Source organism: Brachyistius frenatus, unplaced genomic scaffold (genome assembly GCF_029030835.1).
Source record: "Brachyistius frenatus isolate BFR_SWC_R1_liver_20210118 unplaced genomic scaffold, ASM2903083v1 Contig_3, whole genome shotgun sequence".
Lineage (NCBI taxonomy): Eukaryota > Metazoa > Chordata > Actinopteri > Embiotocidae > Brachyistius > Brachyistius frenatus.
In genome coordinates this window covers 3717857-3738803 of record NW_027210602.1, presented here as the reverse complement: position 1 = coordinate 3738803, position 20947 = coordinate 3717857, and the positions used below count along the sequence as shown (strand labels likewise).

Here is a 20947-nt window from a genome sequence, read left to right as displayed (position 1 = left end):
CCTGCCTGCCTTTTTTTCTCTGCCTTTCTAAAACGCGACAGTAAAAGTCTCTTCCCTGAACCACTAGCTGAAACTCTTCACCAGCTTTTAGCACACGCCAGAACAAAAGAAATCCACTCTGATCTTTTCAAGCAATTACCTGCAGTATACATAACGACTAAATTGCAGCCTTGGAGCCATTTGCACCTGTAATAGAGCAACAGCTAGCAGATAGATGTGCCGCCTGGAGCTAAAATCATGGGCATTAGCTATCAGGGCTTGCCAGGCTGAAGCACAACAACGGCGGAGTGTGTTTCCTTGAGAAAAGCACATTAGCAGTGCTTTGCTTCACTGTAATTGCTCGGTAAAGCTCCCTTGGTGGATGCTGTGCCAGGTCAGAAGAAGTAAAACCAAATACTGCTCAGGTAGTTCAAATATTTGATATCATTTTTAGTCACGGACTGTTTTTCACCGAGGCGCGGTGAGCAGCACTCGTGCACATTTTGGTGTGTTGTCTCTCGAATGTTGTCTGCTGTGGAAGTGAGTAGTGTTTTTCGCCTTTTAGCGCCCACTATACTGTAACAGACTTGGGACTGGCGCCCTGCTTGACCAGACTGGCAGCAGGGTGCTGGCATCGCACGCCTGCTCTGCTGCCAGGAGGAACTGGAATGAGGGGAGGAGGTAGTCAGATAGCGAGTGGGAAAGGAGAGAAATATGGAGAGTATTAGGTGGGGGGATGGGATGGGGAGCACTGGAAGATAAAGAAAGTATGAAAGCAGAGAAAGTTTCCAGCTGTTCCTGCACAAAGAAACGTGCATGCCGAATATGATTGATATTAAGCTGTTGCAGTTTGTGATTCAGTTCTGAGCGGATTACTGTCGTTCTTGGGAGCATTACTGTGTGGAACTTGATCCTGCTGCTCGTTGCCTAAATATCCTGAACGGTGAACAGGTCTCTGTGCATCTGTAATTCATTCATTTCAATCGTAGCTCTGACACATCTGCCCTGGTGGAATCGGCTGAAACGCTTTTCCAGACAGGATGCGATCGTCTGAGTACACGATCGCATCCTGTTTGGAAAACCATCTCTGAAATTTAAACTGCAAGCAGTGATGTACGGGCCCTCGCACTCCGGCGCGCCGCCTCCCCGAAGCCGTCTTTAAGGCCGTCTTGACCTTAAACATCAACTTCCTGCGTCACGGCGAGACATCCAACTTTGCCGCATCGTCACGGCAACGCCCATTGACAAAGTCGAACGAATGTCTCAATATATCATCAACTACATGTTCAGGTTATTGTGACCCGACTTTAGGTTCATGGGATCAACCAGCTCGACGTAGAATGTGAAAGTATGAAAAGTGTCATTTCCAGTGGCCAACAGGGGGCGCTATGACTATGAGCGAATATTACCACACAGGGGTCTTCAGGGCGGGGCTGTTATCATACCTGTGATGTTTGGAGAAGGTCGGTCCATGTACATAAGATTTAAAGCAACTCGTAAGTTTCATGGCGAGACGCTCAAAATGGCCGCCTCTCACGGGCACACGCACCGACGAAAGCGAATTATTTTGATAACTTTTAATCCCAAACATGTTTTCTATCCATAGAACCTAAATTCAAGTCGGTCCGACAAAATCCCTCGGACGAGTTTGACAAAGTACAACGTGTCAGAATCGCCCAAAATGGCGACTAAATTCAAAATGGTGGACTTCCTGTCCAGTTGACGTAACGGTGCGATGTAACTTTTTCGTGCGTCGAGGTGTGATACACGATTTGGTGAATTTAGGTAAATGTGGCCGCCGGGGCATCTCTGTAGGGGGCGCTCTCGAGCCGTTTGGCCGCGCCCACTCGCGACTCCACCAGAATACGAAATGTTTCGCCGGGAGACGTACGCGTATCCACTTTCATGAGTTTTTGAATATGATAAAGCCTCCAAAAAGGAAAATCACTTTACGTAAGAAGAAGAACGTCTGACGACTAACGACCAACATCTTTACGAAAAACAACGGGGCTTTCGCACCGATGCTCGGTGCTCGGGCCCTAATAAAGAAAGTAAAAGACACCTTCCCCTTTTTAATCATCTTTCCCTCCCCTGATGGAGAGTAACGGGCGAATACTAGAAAGAATTTAGAGCAATGCTAAATTATTGGCTGAAACTGCAGTTAAGATTCTGCGTATTAAGCGGTGAAGCCAGATCATGAGTCTCCAGCAAATGGCTAGCTAATTCTCCAGCTGCTGTGTTTAGGATTATCACTGCACTGTCTGCCCTCTTTGTTTTAACATCTTTTCCACAACAATGAGCTCTGTGGGAAGTTAAGCGAGCTGGAAGAGCAGGGATGGAGATGGAGGATGGGATGTGTGTGTGTGTGTGTGTTGCAGACAGCGATGCATTTAGTGGGATAATCTGGACTTTGAGCATAACAAGTGAAATGTTGGTTAGACACCCTGCAGAGTGGTCCTGTTTTCTAGTTGGGGTTTAAGCCGAGAGCAGACAGGCATCATGTTGACAGCGAAGTGGTTGATAATAACAATGAGTGTTGCATTCTCTTTTTTTTCTTCTTTTTTTGCCAAACACAATTAGAGAGACGATAGTAAAGGAAGAGGAGTCGAGAGTGCGGTTTTGGTGGGCGGCTGATGATAATAATGAAGAGTGGGATGGTGTTGAGGAAGACTGAGGGAGGCAGAGTGCAAGGCTGAGCTGTCGTTTCTCGCTTCATCGGTCCGGGATGCGGGGGCTGTGAAGAGGCACAGATGGGAAGAACTCTCCCGTTGTGTAACAGAAACGCACAGAAAGACACATGCAGGATGTTTACTCGTATACCTTGAGGCTGTTTTTTTTTTTTTGCCTTCGGCAGTAGGTGTACATGTACAGCATGTGTTCCCGACATCATTTTCAAACTGGCTCAAAGAAGACTTCTCTTGTTTTTTTAAATTTTTTTATTTCAAGTGGAGGTCATTTTTAGGATGCAAAGTTATCCATGCTGAGCAAGAGACGAGCAGTTTTTTTGTGGTTTTTTTTGTGTGGCAGTGATAGAAAAACAGAAGGAGAAAAAAAAAAATTCAAATAAAGATGTCGTCCTTGAGTGACGCTTGGCAAGTTAAAAGTAGAGGCAACACTAGAGGCGGGAGCTTTTCATTTTTGAACTGAACGGAACAAACATGAGCACAGCAGTGTTACTTCAAACATTTGATCATTCCTGCTGACTTAGAGAGGGCTGACAAATCTCTTTCACATTCCCGCGACTCAGTTTTTCACGAGAGAAAAAAAAAATAAAAAAAAATCTCATTAAATCTAGAGTACACAAAACTGTACTTTATGAAAAAATGTATAAAATGAAACCAACAAAACAGTAAAAAAAAAAAGGTTTCTTACACGCAGGCGGTAAGGAAAGGTAGAAAGCAATACGGGGTTTGTTTAAAGGTGAATGAAGATCGGATGGAGCTGATAGAGCTTCCGCTACTTCCACTGGCGGGCCATTCATGAGGTCGGTTCATTGAAGAAAGGGAGCTTTCACTGCCTTCAGTCATAAAATGTGTGGCGACTGAAAACGGCAAGACTCTCCGTACGTTGTTTCCATAAATTCATCCGGAGGAAAATCTGCCTCTAAACCGGTGAATACCTGTGGGTTTGCGTCTCTGATGACGGGGATACCAAAGCAGGACAGACCTGAGAGAGCGTCAATGGCTGTATTGTCCGCAGCCTCCGACTCCCTCCGCCGGGGCCTGTCAGCGACTCTATTTCTAGGCAGCTACAACCCTCTGGTCTCAGGGATATTTATCAAATCGTTATAGGTTGAATATGTAGCAACAGGTTGACTGGCGTGGAGTCTGTATGAGGTCAGTGCATTTACCCGCGCCGACAGAAAGGGGGAGACAAAAGTTCTGTGCTGCCATTTTACGTTTTTGTTGCCGCGCCAATATTTTCCGTTTGTTTATTTGTCAGCAGGATTATGGGAAATCTACGGGGCCTGATTTTCATGAAATTCGTTCAAAGGGTGTAGCATGGGCTAAGGAAGAGCCCATAAAATTCGGGGGGGGGGGAGGAGCGCATGCGTTTCACGGCAAAATTTCACTTTCATAAACATGGCGAGATGGGGCATTTGGCTTAGTAAATGCCACACATCTTAAAATCCAGTAGATGGCAGTAAAGTTCAATAGTGACGAAACACAGGCAATTTTAGAACCACAATGACTCCACGTCACGTATTTTGTCTCATTCTCTTTTGACATCGTTCCGATAGTTTCGGAAATATTTCCAGACAAAGCAAAGATACGATTTGATGATCGCTCTGAACTGCTAAACGACTATTAGGCGCCGCCGGCATGTTTCTTCTGTCTGCACCGCGGCATCTAATCTCACAGCGCCACCCAGTTCCACCTGCAGCTTTTGGGAACATTCCCGCCCCCTTCTGATGGCAGTGATGCATTATGACCAGTCACTGCTAAAAAAAAAAAAAAAAAAAAAAGGGGGAAATGAGGAAGGACGAGAGTCGCATACACAAATAGATTTTTTTTTTTTAAATATTTGAATGACTATTTGAAAATCACGACCCATCCCCGATATCTTTATTATTATTATCTTTATTTATAATGGTGCAACTTGATTTAGCAAATAATTTGTTTGAAACTAGCAACCAGTTACCAGGAAACCTTTGGAATGTGTTTACAAGGACTAGTGCAACCCAGTCCTGTCTCCCGCTGAAATATTTTGCATATAATATATATAATAGCTACAGAAGTGTGAAAATACTTTTTAACCAGGCTCAGCCGAGTTTTAACCTGCATGTCGGTTTACCTGCAGATAGCCATATGAAACCTTACTGGGAAGTGTGTGCACCTATTGTTGTATGTATTACCCTGGAGAGGACAAAGAAACAGTTCTCGGTAGGAAAACAGTTCAGCGTCCTCAAGGAACTTTTGGATTCATTTGGAGTCATTCTGTGTGTTTCTGGTATTTCTCAAAATTAGTTTGTTGCTTAACATCATGACGTGAAACACGCTCACAATTTCCTCCTGGGATCATGTCGCGTGCGTGCGTATGTTTTAACTATCTCTCAGTGGTTTTCTCAGAAAAACATAAATCCTGTGACAAGTGTTTGCGATCAGCGGACATGACGGTCTGCATCAGCAGGGTGAGGCACCGCCTGGAAGGATCTGAGGTCGTATAAAGTCTACGTCTTCGTCTCTGAGCCTCCGTGTGTTTGCGCAAGTCTGTCCTTTGCGTCATGCGGTTCAACATCTATGTCCACATGTGCGTGAGAGGGAGTGGACAGAACATGAGAAGGAATACTTCGCAGTTGTCCAGCGTGGCACAATGACCCCCTTTTCACACGGGGGTGGAGAGTGACTGTCGTTCTTAAAAAGGCTCGCTCAGTGTGTGCAGTCGAGTGAGCTTGGCGGAGAAAGCCTTGGGTTTCCTCCGCCGGCACGCAGCCACAGCACGCTCACAGTCAGGCCCTGAGTGGTGGAGGGAGAAGGAAAGAAGCATGGGAGGATCAGTGGAGGAGGTGGAGGGGAGGGGAGGGGAGGGGAGGGGAGGGGAGGGGAGGGCTCGGCCTTTCTTGCCAGCTGGGTGCTCAACTCAGCTTCTCATTGGGGCTGGTGCAACCTGCTCGGACCAATTATGCAGCCACAAAACTGTCCCTTTGTTCCCTTCACCGGGAGCAGTTATGGAAGAAGACAAAAAAAAAAAAAAAAAAAAAAAAAAGTGCGCTTGTTCACTCATTTTGGGATTTGCATTTGTATAAATGATGTACTTCATGCTCTTATCAAAAAATATTCAACTGGGTTCTATTATGAAAACAATCAAAATGTTTGAGTGGCATTTACTTTACATTTAACATGTTCATTGCCAAGAACATGTCGATTTGCATCACTGACCCTTTTATCTGTGTGTATGTGTGCTCTCAGCTCTTCAGTATAACAATTTAAACAACATAAAAAACAAACAATATACATAACAATTTGGTCAACACGTCTATAACATTATTAAACTACATGTTCACGTTAAAAAAAACAACCTCTGGTAAGTAAGCAAAGGATCACGGCTGACTGATTCAGAGACAATTGTACTGTAAATGTAATGTGGATAAATGAAGTTTTTGCTCGTGATGTTCAGAACACGGTGTGAAATTTTGTCAAGGCGACGTTGGGTCCTGTGTTTCTGCAGCAGAGGTCCAGCCTGGCACCGAGGCTGGCGTGGCGTTGCTGGGTTGGCGGCGGACAGCAGGGTGGAGCAGCTCCAGCAGCTCCCCAATGAGAATTAAACTGCCTGGCTTGGTTTGTGGGGCTGGAGCAGCCGGTTTCAGACCTCCACTCGACCACAGACCTCTGTGTGTTTGTGTGTGTGTTTAATGTGCATGGAAACATTTTTAAGGATAGGTGTGTATGTGTGTGTGTGTGTGTGTGTGTGTGTGTGTGTGTGTGTGTGTGTGTGTGTGTGTGTGTGTGTGTGTGTGTGTGTGTGTGTGTGTGTGCGCGCGTGCGTCCACTGTTCATCAGTTTAGTGCTTGAGGAGAGGTTTTGGACTTTCAGGCTGACCTTCAGGTGAAGGAAGGCAGATTGGATGATCATAACTGGACACGGCAGACAAACACGCAAACACGAACGCACATAAACACACACACAGTCCTCCAAAGAGTAATTACTCTTCCCTGGTTTTGTTTATTTCTTCTCCTTTTTTCTGTGTGCTTGTATATTTCCTATGCCAAGCATCCAACCACAATCTTTCCTCTGGTGACCGACAACGCTTGTAAAAAAAAAAAAAAACCTTGGAAAATCCCTTTCACAAATTCTGGTGACTTGTGTCTCCATTTGTTACTGCCCTTCCTTTTGAACAGCAGCCATCTTGGCTCCCTCTAACATGGCCCGAGTTATCGCAGTCACTGAGCTTGTCATCTGGATCGGTCACACTGCAGGGAAACTGTGCTAGTTAGCCTCCGCTGCTAACCGCTTACCACAGGCCTTTGGCCTCGTACTAGTCGGGCCTGCTGCTGTGTGTTTTCTGGCTTTCTACGTATCCTAGGTCAGCTGCATGGGTTATTAATCACAGTCGGCCCATTAGGGACCGGGTTAAGGTTGGGGGCGGGATGGTTTGTGGTTTCTGCTTGAGACCACAAGACAATATGGCATCTATGAAGATTAATATCACGATGACCGACAAGGCCCCACAGAGGAGTGCAGAGCTGCATTCTGCTTTATTGGTCCGCACTTGCATTTTCATTCAATTCAATTCAGTTCGATATTATTTATATGGTGCCAAATTACAACACAGGTTACTTCCTCTGACAGAAGGAAGGAAAAACTCACTTTTAACAGGAAGAAACTTTTCGACAGAACCAGGCTCAGAGGTGGGCGGGGGTATCTGCCTCACCCGGTCGGGGTGAGGGGAGAGCAGAGAGAATAATATTCGTCAAATAATAGTTGAATAGTTCCACGTGAATATCACAGTATTTTTGCCTGAAATTCCCATCCCTTGTACATCCAGCGATTTTTGTCAACCGCTTAGATTCAGAAAGGTGAGTTAAAAATGTAATTGTTTTTTAAAATTGTAAACATAATGATTGACTGTGGTCTGGTGGCACACATGTCACATACGTGTATTACTGAAAGCTTATTGATGATCTTTTTGTGGATTAAAGGACAACAGAAACCTGTCTAGTCATGCAAACATGTAAACCTTAATCTCCACTCTTTAGTCTGAGAATTAGAAACTGGTTAACAATCAGATTATCATTATATCCCCCCCCCCTCATGTAACACAGCTCACACCACTCATTACAGCACTAATGCATCATGCCCTATATATTACGTTTAGGATTATCAACGCTCACAAACCAGCGCACGTTTAACAGCTACACCGAAATGTTTCCACACTCAATCATAATCAATTGTGTTCGGTGGTGTTTAAGCATTTAGACCGGTCGCACCTGCACTACAATGTGTACACATTCCAGTTGTTTAACATGTACTGCATTAAACGAGAGGGTTTCTTTTATTTATTGGGAGCATTTTCTCTTTCATTTCCCATCTCATTCCTTCCCTAAACTCTTCTCTTTTCCCTGCCACATCTCTACCGTTGGCCATTTTACTGCCTGTCTTCATCTCCTCTCCAGCAATGCTTCACCCAAACAGCTGCTTCTAGTTTCCTTTGCTTGGAGCCAATTAGAGATGCATCACCTTTCAGTCTTTGTTTCCGCCGGTGTTCCACCAAGCAAGGGGGGGAAAGCGGAAAGAGATCAAAGTCTCCACCAACCCCCTGCAGGACCAAGCAGCCCTCTCTTTGTACCTGCCGAATAGGGGTTTACCTGCCGAATCTCTGTAAGACAACACAATCAATGCCAACAGTCAGCAGCAGGCGTCCTCGTTAGAGAGCAGTACAGGCTGTCGAGGCTATTCCCCCGCGCCTGACCGGCTGATTCTATCAGAATCGCAGTCTTTTTGTTTTCTGTCTCTTCCTCCAACTATTTCTCGGCGTCTACGTATCCGTGTTTCACACTGTCTGTTTGCCAATGCTCTCCCAGCACACATACCTTCAGCCCATGGAGCTGTAGCGCAGACAAACCGTTAAAGGCTTTTCATTTTTTGGGAAAATGGGTTTAGTTCACTTTCATCGAGTAAACCACAGCTTACTCTCGGTCCTCAGGAGGGTTGAGAGGGTTAAGCTACACACGTGATGTAATATTCCCCATCCTTCTTCAATGTCCTTGAAACCCGACTGTCTTTTGTCAAGCTTTGCACAACATAAGAATCCCCTCTTTTCCAGGGGCTTCGAAGTAAACGTCTTTAAAAGCGTGATCATCGTGCACCATTTTCGTTGTCTCCTAGCTTGTTCGTGAACTTCCTCATTTGGATGGCTCTTGAAAGTCTTAACAAATCAAAGCATCGGCTCATTAAATAACTTGTAATCCACGGTGAGGGCTACCTCTTTTTTCTTGTGCTCGAAGAGAACCACAGGGAGTCATCAGTGGACTCCTGCAGGGACAGAAAAACGCCTGAAGTTGTTGCCATCGTGAAGCTCAAAGGCTGGAGAAGAGAGAGAGGAAGCGTTTTAGACATTATTAGCTGGAGATGACGATGAGCTACAGCCTTCGTCCTGTCTTCCCCTCTGCCAGACAGGACACACACACAGGCGCATACTCTCTCAGACTTTGTTTGTGTGATTCGGAGATTGGAGACATGTTGCTTGGACGATGGTCTGTTTTCAGCAGCCTTTAATCTGAATCCAACACAGACTTGCAGCCCGATTTAACATGTAACAACAACCTGAAAATAACACGAGCGCTAAATGACGTTAAATCCCTGAAGCTCTTTTCTCTTCTCATTCACCTTCTTCATCCTCTTTACTTCATCACCTCGGGCCTTTTCCATCTCTTCTCCCTCTTTATCTGAGCACCATTCAGACTGATGCTTCTGCTGCTTTCTTTCTGCCCCCGGCCAATTCCCATCTTTGAATACCGTACCGTACAATACCATACCATACCATACCATACCATACCATACCATACCATACTAACGATGCGAATATAGACTGTATATAAAAGTCAACGTAGCTTCCAGATCTGAAAAATGAGGCAGATGCGAAAGTCCCTTAAACTGCAGTTCCACTAAGGGCCACCAGGTGTTGGCTCCAAAAAGGCTCTCACTTCATAGACTCCCATTGAATTTGTCACATGAAATACCAAGTCAATACATTTTTTTTCTACAAGTCACTATGGTGTCATTCGCTTAAGTCACTCCTTCCTACTAGTGTTCTGGTGGCCCATCTGAAACTAATTCCATAAGTAACTAGATATTAGATATAGTGTCCTTGGGCTCCCAATCAGGTTGAGTCAGATCCGTTGTATGTTCACTCCCCAGCTCGTCCAAATATGGTCACTTTTGGCTCCAAAATAGCAAGAATGGCGACGGTTTAAAGCGGAACGTAGGGCTTCACAGCACATTGGTTCAAAACTCAATGGTTGACGTCACTGCTGGTTGCCGCTTGGATATGATATGAATAAGTAAGTGTAGCTGGTAGATCCACACTACTGAAAACTGACAGGATGAGCTCAGCTTTGTGGAGCAGCTGACTCATAATCATAGAGTGCTGTTTCTTTCTCTACAAAGGGATCTTCGGTAAAGTATAGACACCGCCTCGCACAGAGCATTTAACAGATCAACAGCCACAAGTTTCATTTTTGCCTTTTGGCATTTTATGTGTATCATTAACACTAAACATCTAAAGATGATTGATTCGGCTGACCACAACGTTTGTTTGGTTAACTGGCAACAGAGACGATCTGCACCGACTAAAATTAAGAAGCCTGCGTCATGATTTTGCAGAAAGCTGTAGAAGATAAGAAGATACAAAAAAATTGCACAAGGAATTCCTTAAACTTGAGTAACTCCAGGTGTTTTCATGAACCTGAAAGTGGATCTAAAAGGGAACCAGCTATCCTCACTCAGCCCTCAACCCGACCTTGGACACACACATACAACAAAACAAAGAACTCATTACAGCCGGACAGTTCTTCTACCTGCACTAGTCGGCCTCCTTGGAGCCTGTCAACTCCCTCCCTTTGTTTCTTTCTGTGTGTGTGTGTGTGTGTGTGTGTGTGTGTGTGTGTGTGTGTGTGTGTGTGTGTGTGTGTGTGTGTGTGTGTGTGTGTGTGTGTGTGTGTGTGTGTGTGTGTGTGTCCATCTTTTCCCCCACCCTCAGGCTCTATTGGACTGTATTTGCACTGCGCAGCTGGATGGGTGTGCTCAATAAATGGCGGTTGTTAAGGGCCGCTCATGCTATTAGAGGTGTAGTTGGGGGAATGTGTGGTTTTCGATTTCGGGGTGACAACCTGCTTTGAGGGTAGAAGACGTAGTGAGTTTGCAACATGAGGAAGCCATGCTATAAAAACACCACGTTATCCCGCTAATGAGTGAAGTGGTACTGGCTGTTGATCAGCTGGATGGTTCTGTCTGGTGATTGCTGGGAGTAGACCAGAGGAAACAACATATGTTTCTTTTAACGGGGTAGCAACATACTTGGACTTTGGACATATTTATCCACTTTCTTTTTCAAAATAAAAGTATGCAGGACTAGAAGATGTGTTGTCCTGCATACAGAAACACAAAAAGGATGTTTAAATGAAGGCAATGGCAAGAATATTTGCAGTGTGATCTACACCAGGGGCCGGGATAGATGTATGGCCGGGATAGATGTATTTAAGTGTACACCATTCCTGCACTCCAAATTGCATACTATTTCTTTTTTTACTTTTGTACATACTGCTGCTATCCTTAAAAAATGATTTCCTGTTGCATTTAGTATGTATACAATTAAGACGTACTACTTCATCATAAAAATAGCATGGCAGTGTGGGTATTGGAACACAGGGTCTGTTTTTTGAAAATGATTAGTTTGCATTTCAATGCCAATGCCAGATGTATTCAAGAGAAAACCAAATTAAAAGGTGACAATCAGCAACAGTCCAACATTGATGCTGTCTGGCACACAGACGGAGAAACAGGAAGAAATCTCTCACTGTGCTGTGGATAAATTTCGAGCAAGAGCAGAATCTGTGTGGTTTGAAAAGGCATTTGTTAAATGTCCAAAAAGCATGGGGGAAAACAAAACATTTTACCAAATGCGAGGAGAAGTTTAGATTTCCATCATGCTTTCTTTGACTCCGGCTCCCTTTTATTGTCTGTTATTTGTTGAGCCGCTAGTTGCAGAGGGACTGGATAACTGTAGGCTCCTGGGGAAGATCAGATTTCATGTTGCGACCCCCCTCCCTCCCCCCTCCCCGCACCCCACCCTTCCTCCCTCCCCTCCCCCTCCATCTCTTCCCTGAATGCCCTTCGGTAACATCCCTCCTGTGAAATCTCTTTTATGTCACTTAATATCCCGTTCTCTATCCCCCTGACCATTTCTCTCTCTCTGCCTCTGCCTCCCTCATTCAGTGCTGTTCAGCCTGGAGCGCACTAGACAGTATAAAGGATGATTTTAAGCCCAATTTGGCCACGACAACTGATTGTGAAGTCGGTGGAGAGACGCCGCTTGTCTGAAAAAAAAAATACAGGACACATCACCATGGATCAGCAAACGTCATCTGCAGGATTTTAATTTGTTGTCTCCGTCACATCAGATGTGTCTTGTATAACAGCTGGATAAATCTGACTGTGATCCTGGTCAGGTTAACAGAAATATGAATGGAAATCACTTATCTGCTAAAATGTGTCATTAAATGTGCGAGTCTTTTCACAGTCAGTCAGAATTTAAAAAGCCTTTTATCTACAGTTGCATTGTCTCTCTCCGTCTTTCTATGCCGGCCTATTGTTAGTCCTCTTTTTCCTCTTGACAGCCGGCAGAATCTGAGCCAGCAGCTCTCCATCCTTATTCCCCTCCTACGTACCTATGCGGGAGCAAAAATGGAGACGAGAAATCCAACTCTTCTGCTTTTCCAGCTCAACCTCTGCCCCTAGCAAATCACTGAAAACAAAAGTTTTCAATGTTGCAGAGATGTCTTAACAAGCACTCTTGATAGTTTCTCTCAGAGCAATTTTCAGGTTAGGCTTGAAACATGGGAGTCTTCAACAGAAACCTTGTGCAAATAAACCTGACTGCGGGATAACAAGGCCATACTGAAGGCGTGGGATGTTTACGCTGTGCTGATACTTTGTCCAAAAAGGGAGAAGAGCCGGAGGGGCGATTTGGATACTACACAAGTACATGTTTGTGTTATTAAGACATCAAAAATGAGGCCAGCAGCAGAAAAACTTCATCTAATATCGGCCATACTGACTGTGTTTCCCTCCATTAACAGAACAAAACGGAGTGACAGCTGTAGTTAAATGTACGAGGAAGCGAGAATGAAGAGATTCTGCATGTGTTGCTTTGTTGTGGGATTTAGCGCTTCCTCTGTAGCGTCCACATGGCGTCCACATGGTCAAAACAATCATTTCACTAAGCTTTTTATTTATGTTTTCAGCCCTTTTTGTTCTCTCCTTCTTTGCCAGCTCTCTCTTTCCTTTTTCCTCTCTCCGAATGCTCCAGTTTTACATATTATCCTGTGTCATTGTCGCTGCAGCGCTCTCTCATTTGGCCCACTTTATAGACCTATAAATGGCAGAGTGTGCTCAGGGCAAAGTGGCTATGATTGGCTTGGAATGACATCTCAAGAAGTATTTTCTCTGTTGAATCTGCGCGGCGGACATATTGTAGATTTCAAATTTGAACTATGAGTGTGCCTTTGTCTGACGTTAAACATTAACCGTGAGATTGTAGCTGTATATTGTTCACATTCCCCGCAAAGTAAACATGTCTAATTATTTCTGTTCTACTGTATATGTTTTTTTTCCCCTGATTCCCCAAATGGACACACAAAAATACAAAAACAGATATTGAGGAACAAACTCTCTGTCTACACTTGTGGAGCTGCTTACCCACTAATCGACTGTTGAATTCTGATAAAAGGGTGTGTTTGCTCTCGTGTGTGCACCACTGTGCCTCCCTCATCCTGTCTGTCATCCATTATTGATGCTAGAGCCCACTTGTTGCAAAACTAGAAACTGCCTGTCGTCACACAGGGTGTCATATTACCCATTCCCCACCCTTTAGCTACTATGTAAAGATATCCTCATTCACACAAATAAACACTCTCGCACAAACTTGTTAATGTCTGCACACTTACACAAGTCCTAATCAAACATCGACAATGTAATGAAAATGTAGAAATGTCGACGTCCTTGAGAGCTTTTTTTCTGACAGTCAGAAAGAGCTAAAGTTATTAATTTAAGTGTTATATATGACAAAGAAAAGCACCGAGTAGTCATCACATTTTAGAAGCAGAAAAAGATTCGGCCTTTTAATGTAAAAAAAAAAAAAAAATCCCTTAAAGATTTAGAATAATTTTCTGTAAATCACTTAATCAACTAATCGTTGCCACTCTTAACATGTACACATAGTAAGTTGTGTTGGATCTCGCACGTATCCGAAAGTCATCCCAAAGAAGATTTTGACCTCCTAACTCAGTAACTTTTACACTGAATGTCGTCATCTCATGGACAAGAAAATCTCAACTCTTAGATCTGCTGACATTGTTAAAGATGAAGGATTCATGATGTCCATCTTATTCAAGGAACTGCAGATGATTTAAATTCCGTCTGTGTTGCCAATTAGTTTTTTTTTTTCCTAAAGTGTGAAGTTGGTTTCATCGCAGTGTGACCGTCCACCTTTGAGTTTGGGTCAGAAGCTACAACAGGACACTCAAGTCAACTTGAAAAACAAAATTTAATTCCAATGCAATATTTGTTTTTCTGGTCATTACAGTTTTTTTAAACCTGTTTGTTCAATCTGCATCTTTACCTCTGCACTTGTTCAAAGGAAAATACAACACTAGTCTTTAACTAACGCTCAGTAGGGAGCTAAATTGTGCACGGCCTGAAGGAAACCAAACAAAAACTCTTACCTCCACAATTAATTGGGGCCCGAGCACCGATGGTGCGAAAGCCCTATTGTTTTTCAAGGATTTATTATTCCGCATTATTATTATTCTACATAAACAACTGCATTTTTGGAATTCTTTATCATATTCAAAAACTCATGAAAGTTGGTACACCCGTCTCTCCCGGCAAAAATTTGGTATTTTAGCGGAGTCGTGAGTGGGCGTGGCCAAATGGCTTGCTAGCGCCCCCTAAACAGATGCCCCGGTGGCTACATTTACCTACATGCACGAAATTCGGTGGACATGTGTATCACACCAAGATGTGCAAAAAAGTTCCAATGCACCATTACGTCAACTCAACAGGAAGTCCACCATTTTAAATTTAGTCGCCATTTTTGGCGATTCACACGTTGTTTTTTTAACAAACTCCTCCTACAGATTTTGTTGGACCTACTTGAAATTTAGTCTGTGCACTCTTAACATGTTTGGAATTAAAAGTTATCAAAAGAATTTGACGATCGGTGTGCCTGTGGCGTGGCGGCCAAAAAGTGCCCCAAAAGTCATACTGTAACATGTTGTCCAAAAAGTGCCCCAAAAGTCATACTGTAGCATGTTGTCCAAAAAGTGACCCAAAAAAAGACTTTTGGGTCACTTTCTGCTATAGTATGACTTTTTTTTTTTTCATAATTTGGACGACATGCTGTAGTATGATTTAAAAAAAAAAAATCATGACAAAGGGGGGAGGCTCAAACCCCAAACCTTTTGGCTGAGAGACAACAGTGCTAACCACTGCACCACCAATCTGCCCAGGAAATGGTCTCCATTGTGACAAATCTTTGGCTCACTGCAACATATAACAACATAATCCGGCTATTTTCAACAGTTGTTTTGAATTACTAAAAGTGTTAGTGTAGTTTCCTGCAAATGTCTCACAATACAAGCCTTTTAAGAAATTAAGGGTGAAATGCTATAGGGTTTTTACTTTGAAACAAGCAATACAACTAATGCAGTGACTTTAACAAGGCAAACAGTAGCAGTTCAAAACGAGGCTTCGAGTTGCCGTCGTGAATCAATCAATACACCTTAAATGTCAATATGACAACCTGGACCATTCCATTTGTTTTTATTGGCTTTCTTGTATGACATACATTTTAGAGATGATTGGATCTTCAAGCACTTGGAAAAATGTAAATGAATTTTAACCTGATCAAAAGAACTGTGAATATTATATTTCCACACTTGGAGAAAAAAGAATGGCGCAGTGCCTTTTCTGGTGCACTCCGGCAGCATGACACCTGTGTTTACCACTAAAGATCAAATATAACTGTAGCAGGTGAGCTATGTTTTCAAACCACTACAGATGCTTGAAATAAAAATCCTGATAGATCTGCCATGAGTTACATAATCACTAATAGAAACAGCCCTGGACTGGATTGACTATAACATTGAAAAGCCTCCACACAGTGGGCTCAGTGTTTAGTTTCTTTCTGATTCTGGTTGTAATCTGTCAACACTGTTGTAGCTCACAACTCAGCCCCCATCAAACACTCACTTACAAGAAGCGTCCAGCAGCAGCAGATAATGAACAGTATACGCAGCTGCGTAAACAGCACTACAACAGGCGAGGCTATACAGTACGCTCAGTAACATGGTTCAGTCTGTCAGAAAAAATTTAGGTTCATCAACTATCATGTGAAACAGATTCAAATATGTCACCGGCTGCAAGCTTGAAGGAGTCTATTTTGTACATTTGCCTCTCTACAAACTGGGATAAAAATAATTCCACATCAGTTCAGTACAATGCTGTGTTGCTTTTGTCAAGTTGACTGTTTTTATTTTTTTTTATTGTGTCTTGATTTAGTTTTTTTTAGGTCAAGAGATACACAAGTTTCTGCTTGAACGTGTGTAAATAGGATTAAAAAGATTTAAATAGGTTCTTGGATTCAGTTTGGACGCCCTTAGTGAGAGAACGGTTTCTGGTTCTACAGCAGCAATGTAGTCGCTGTTTGAATGGCCTGCGAGAGATGGAGAGCAGCCGCAATGTCGTCATAAATGATTGACTTGATGTTGTCCTCCAAACCCCCTCTCTGCAGTAGATTGGACGATCGCCAGAGGACAAGGTGTCTCAAGGAATCCCTGTGTCACCAGAGAGGACTTGGCTGTAGCGCAGACACACACACACACACACACACACACACACACACACACACACACACACACACACACACACACACACACACACACACACACACACACACACACACAGCACAGCACAGAAATCTTCAAACCCAGTCGTATTTACTGTAGACACACACTGCCTCCTGATGAAGGCCTTGTCATGGGATTTTTACCCAATTGGAAATAAGACATTGCTGTCCAGTTGCGCACCATCATAGTGCAAAGACACTTAATGCAAACAACACGTCTGCCTCTCAGTGGAGTCGATGCTCTTTAAAAGCTCCCTCTCATGTGTATTGTGTTTTTGCCCACAGTGGGATGTCACTCCCTGCTGTTGATGTGTAGGCACAACTACTGTGTGTGTGTGTGTGTGTGTGTGTGTGTGTGTGTGTGTGTGTGTGTGTGTGTGTGTGTGTGTGTGTGTGTGTGTGTGTGTGTGTGTGTGTGTGTGTGTGTGTGTGTGTCTGCGCGCTTTTGGCAGTTTGCCTTGAGAGTGACTTTGTATTAGAAACTGAAAATGATGGTGCCCGCAGTCTGCTCTGCGGGCCAGAGCAAAGTGGAATAATTTTATTAGCGTTACACCCCGCCAAGAGATATTCATATCTCTATTGATTACTGGACTGAATCCATAGTGAGGGCGCCCATCAGAAGACCTTTGTAAATCTCTCCGTAGAGGATGGCTGAGCCCTTGTCTGACTGTCCACTTAATCTATGGCGGTTGGGGAGCCATGTTGTCCTTTACGTTCACCTTGCTGAAGTCTTTCCTCACAGCTACATTACTGCAGATCAGCAGCTGAACAAAACCAGTGAATATCTGGCAATAATCAGAGCTCAAAATTATGTTACTGTGAGCAATACTGCAATAATTACATTGAGCTAAAGCTATCATCTAATTAGATGCTTTGTCAAAGCCCATGAAAAAGCATCCTGCGACCTGCCATCTTTGCTCTGTTTTCTGAAGTGAGAAGGCTTCCGGAAAGCCAAACAGATAGTTTAACTGTGTGAGGACACATATAGTGCTCAACACAGTGGAAAGCTTCCAGTGCTTTACGCCAATTACAATTAGCTGTAATGAATTGAGTTAGCCTGCCAAGGTAGCGTCAGCTTCAGTGAGAAGTAGAACACAGACAGACAAAGATTCATCTCCGGCATCTCGCTTCAAGGCCTCTGTTGTTGTTTCAGTGAGGGAAACAGATGTGTGTGTGTGTGTGTGTGTGTGTGTGTGTGTGTGTGTGTGTGTGTGTGTGTGTGTGTGTGTGTGTGTGTGTGTGTGTGTGTGTGTGTGTGTGTGTGTGTTTGTTTCAACGACACTGCGACCATCCAAAAGCTGCAGGAGACACGACTGAGTCTGTAAACATCTCATTCACTCTGTAAAAACAGGAGCCTTGTGACTGATAATTGTATAATTGTCACTCACAGCTGCCACTCGCAGCTTCACCGTTACTGTGGTTACTTACTGTAATGTACAAAAACACACTGCGGTCTCAAACTGCCCTCTCGTTCCTTAAAGTCTCAGTGAAACAATAGTCTTTACCTCCTGCAATTTGACCTATTTCTGAATAAGAAAATATGTGAGCAGGGCGTAATTGCGAGAGAGATTTAAACGTTAGATCAAGTAAATTGTTGTTGGTCTCAAACAAACAAGCCTAGCAAATACAGTTTGTGTTGTAGGAGAGACAGCTTAATCTCTGAAACAAATAAGTCTTCTCTGGTTTATCAGGGGGAAAGCCTTTGTAAGGTCTGATTAGCATCTATCAGGCTCCGGTCGATACTGTTTGCGATGCTGTCAATTGGCCTGTTAGTCAGTCTGCTAACAGGTCAGCCATAGAAAAGCAGCAGCAGTGCATTGACTGTCAGTCATATGTGAAGATGGAGATTAAGAAATATATTTGTTTTCTGCACTGCACATCTCCACTGTCATTCACACTTAAGAAAACATGCTGGAAACAGTTGTTCATGTGAAGAGGAAGTGCAAAAACGGTATGGCCGTGACTCGATGCAAGAATAAAACTAAACTGGCGTGCTTCCAGAAATACTGCAGGAGAATTACACCCCTTCTTTGTCGGCTGGACTGTTGATCATAGTTACTAAATCTCCAGCGCCTGGGAGTGTGTCTGTGTGTGTTAAAAACTCTGACTGCGAGGAGATTTGTGGGAGAAATCTTCACGGGACGTCTGAGAAAGCGACTGCGATATTAAAATGTGCCCTTAAGCACAGAGTATATTTTTGAATAATTGCACCGTAAATTATGTTTTATATCGTGTTAATGTACTATACTTTTTGGGCTAAGATATAAAAGACGATTAAAAATGCACAGGCTCCTAACAGGCAATAATGGGCTTTTTTTTTTCCTTTCTCGTGCCTCCTGCCTAGATGCATCTCTGTGTTTATTCTTTGTATTTCTCTCCGTCGCTGTACTTCTAAATTTATGTCTCAGTTGGGGCTCTTATGTAAGTGAATCAGCTGGCAATGTAGCATTTCATATTTGATGTGCTGTGTTGGCGATCAGGGACTAGATGGCTTATGTCGCTGCTTTCCAGTTAAGGAGAAAGATTTAAACATGAGGCTTGCAATGAATTTGCAAACCTTTATTGCTCTCATTATTACATCTGTTTTTCTCTGGCACTTGCCAATATGAGTCTCTGAGCAACCTTAATATAAGCTGTTTGAAAATGCCATGGGTCTTGTGTCCACATATGTTTGGTAATGCAGTGTGTTTTGGGTCAGCTCACTCAGCCCTAGTCTTGAGTACAGTTTAGTGTTTGGAAATTCAAATCTTCTCAATATCAAAATGTATTTTTCTCATCTTTTTTCACTAGTTTCAGTCATGTACTCGCCCTGTGATCCTTCTCCAAGTACTCTTTAGTACTTCATAAGGTCTATACAGCACTCATCAAAGAGTGTTGTCAACTTGCCATTTCCTGGATCCTGTAATTCAAAATTCAAGAAGACATGGGAAGATACATTTAAAGGTATTGCAGGAGGTCTGAAGGACGAGACACTTTACAGTAGCACTTCTCACAATGTCACTGTTGAAAGTATCAATCCATCAGCCTCGACAGTCAGTATGTTTTAAAGCATCAAAGGTTAAACTGAATGTGAAAGTGGCTATATCCAAGTTTAAGGGTGATATCCTATTTGGATGGATAGACTGGTATTGACTTTGGGCTCCTCTGTTGCCGTTTTAGTCTCGAGGCCAGACCTCTTGAGAAAAAAGAAAAAAAGAAAAGCTTTCTGCCAGTAAAAAGCCATTATCTCCCTTTCCCTCTGCAAAACAAAAGGGGCCATTTCACCACTCCAACTTATTTTTAACTCCCTTTAAAGTGAAAGCAGGTTGAGATTTGAGCAGAGATGATGAGTAGAAATTGCTAAATGCAATGTTAATCAGTAAGAAAAAAAACATGCTGTAACTTAAAAGGAAAGCTTTTAATCTAGCTATGCAGGCTAGGAAAAATGTGTTTAATTTTGAAAATGCATTAACTGACTTTTTGGCCCTGTGGCACAGCAGGAAAAAGACTGAACACAACTTTGACAAATTATTAAACTGATCTGCAAACAAATGACAAATATCTTGCACCATACAGTCCAACATACACATCTTTTAGAGCTTTGTGTTTAGTCTTCGCCAACTCTTGATTGAAACATCTGACTGCAGATGCTAAATGTTCCTCTACATTCACCAGCTAGTTTCTTATTAGGCCATGTGGAATGAGTCTTTCTGAACAGTGAATGTTACCTGGTGCAGCTGTAAGCGTGGCGTGAGTGAACAAAAGCAGTAAAATTACAAGCTGTAAAACCAAAACACTAATCTAAAAAAAAAAAACACTAAAACGCTAAGTAGAACTGCGGGATTGGATGATAATTTGCTGTTCTTAAAAACCCCTGTCACAGTGTTTAGAAATATCAAAGGAAAATTATGCTAAAGATGTAATTTGCTTGTCCTCACATGTACCTCACTTTGCAGTTCGCCACAGTAACTGTTCCAGGGTGGTACTCTGTGTTTGTCTTGCTTTGGACTCTGTGACAAACATTTTAAATGATTTATGTATATTTTAGGAGACTGATGCGACCACACTGATACATTTTTTTGTATTCATGAAGCTTCTGTCTTTTAAAGAAAGCTAAAAACACTCATATATGACCAATGTTCACTCTATGCATTAGTGTGGTTATTTATTATGTGGGTGTATTTGTGGTGAAGGCCGGACTGCAGTAGAGATGGTTCTGCTAATGCTTTTAAGTCAGATGTAGGCAGCGCTGCTATAATTTGACACTGATGTCACCGTCTCTCATCTTGTCTACCTGAGGCTGATTCACGAATCTCGGGCGGAACATTTGACTTGAGGGGTCAGCAGAGGAGGGACATTACATATT

General features: G+C 43.1%; 1 protein-coding gene across 1 annotated transcript in view; it reads left to right on the top strand.

Annotated features, from left to right (window-relative positions):
* bcr (BCR activator of RhoGEF and GTPase) overlaps positions 1–20947 on the top strand; it is a 91492-nt gene that overhangs the window by 3029 nt on the left and 67516 nt on the right. The gene's annotated exons all lie outside the window — the stretch shown is intronic.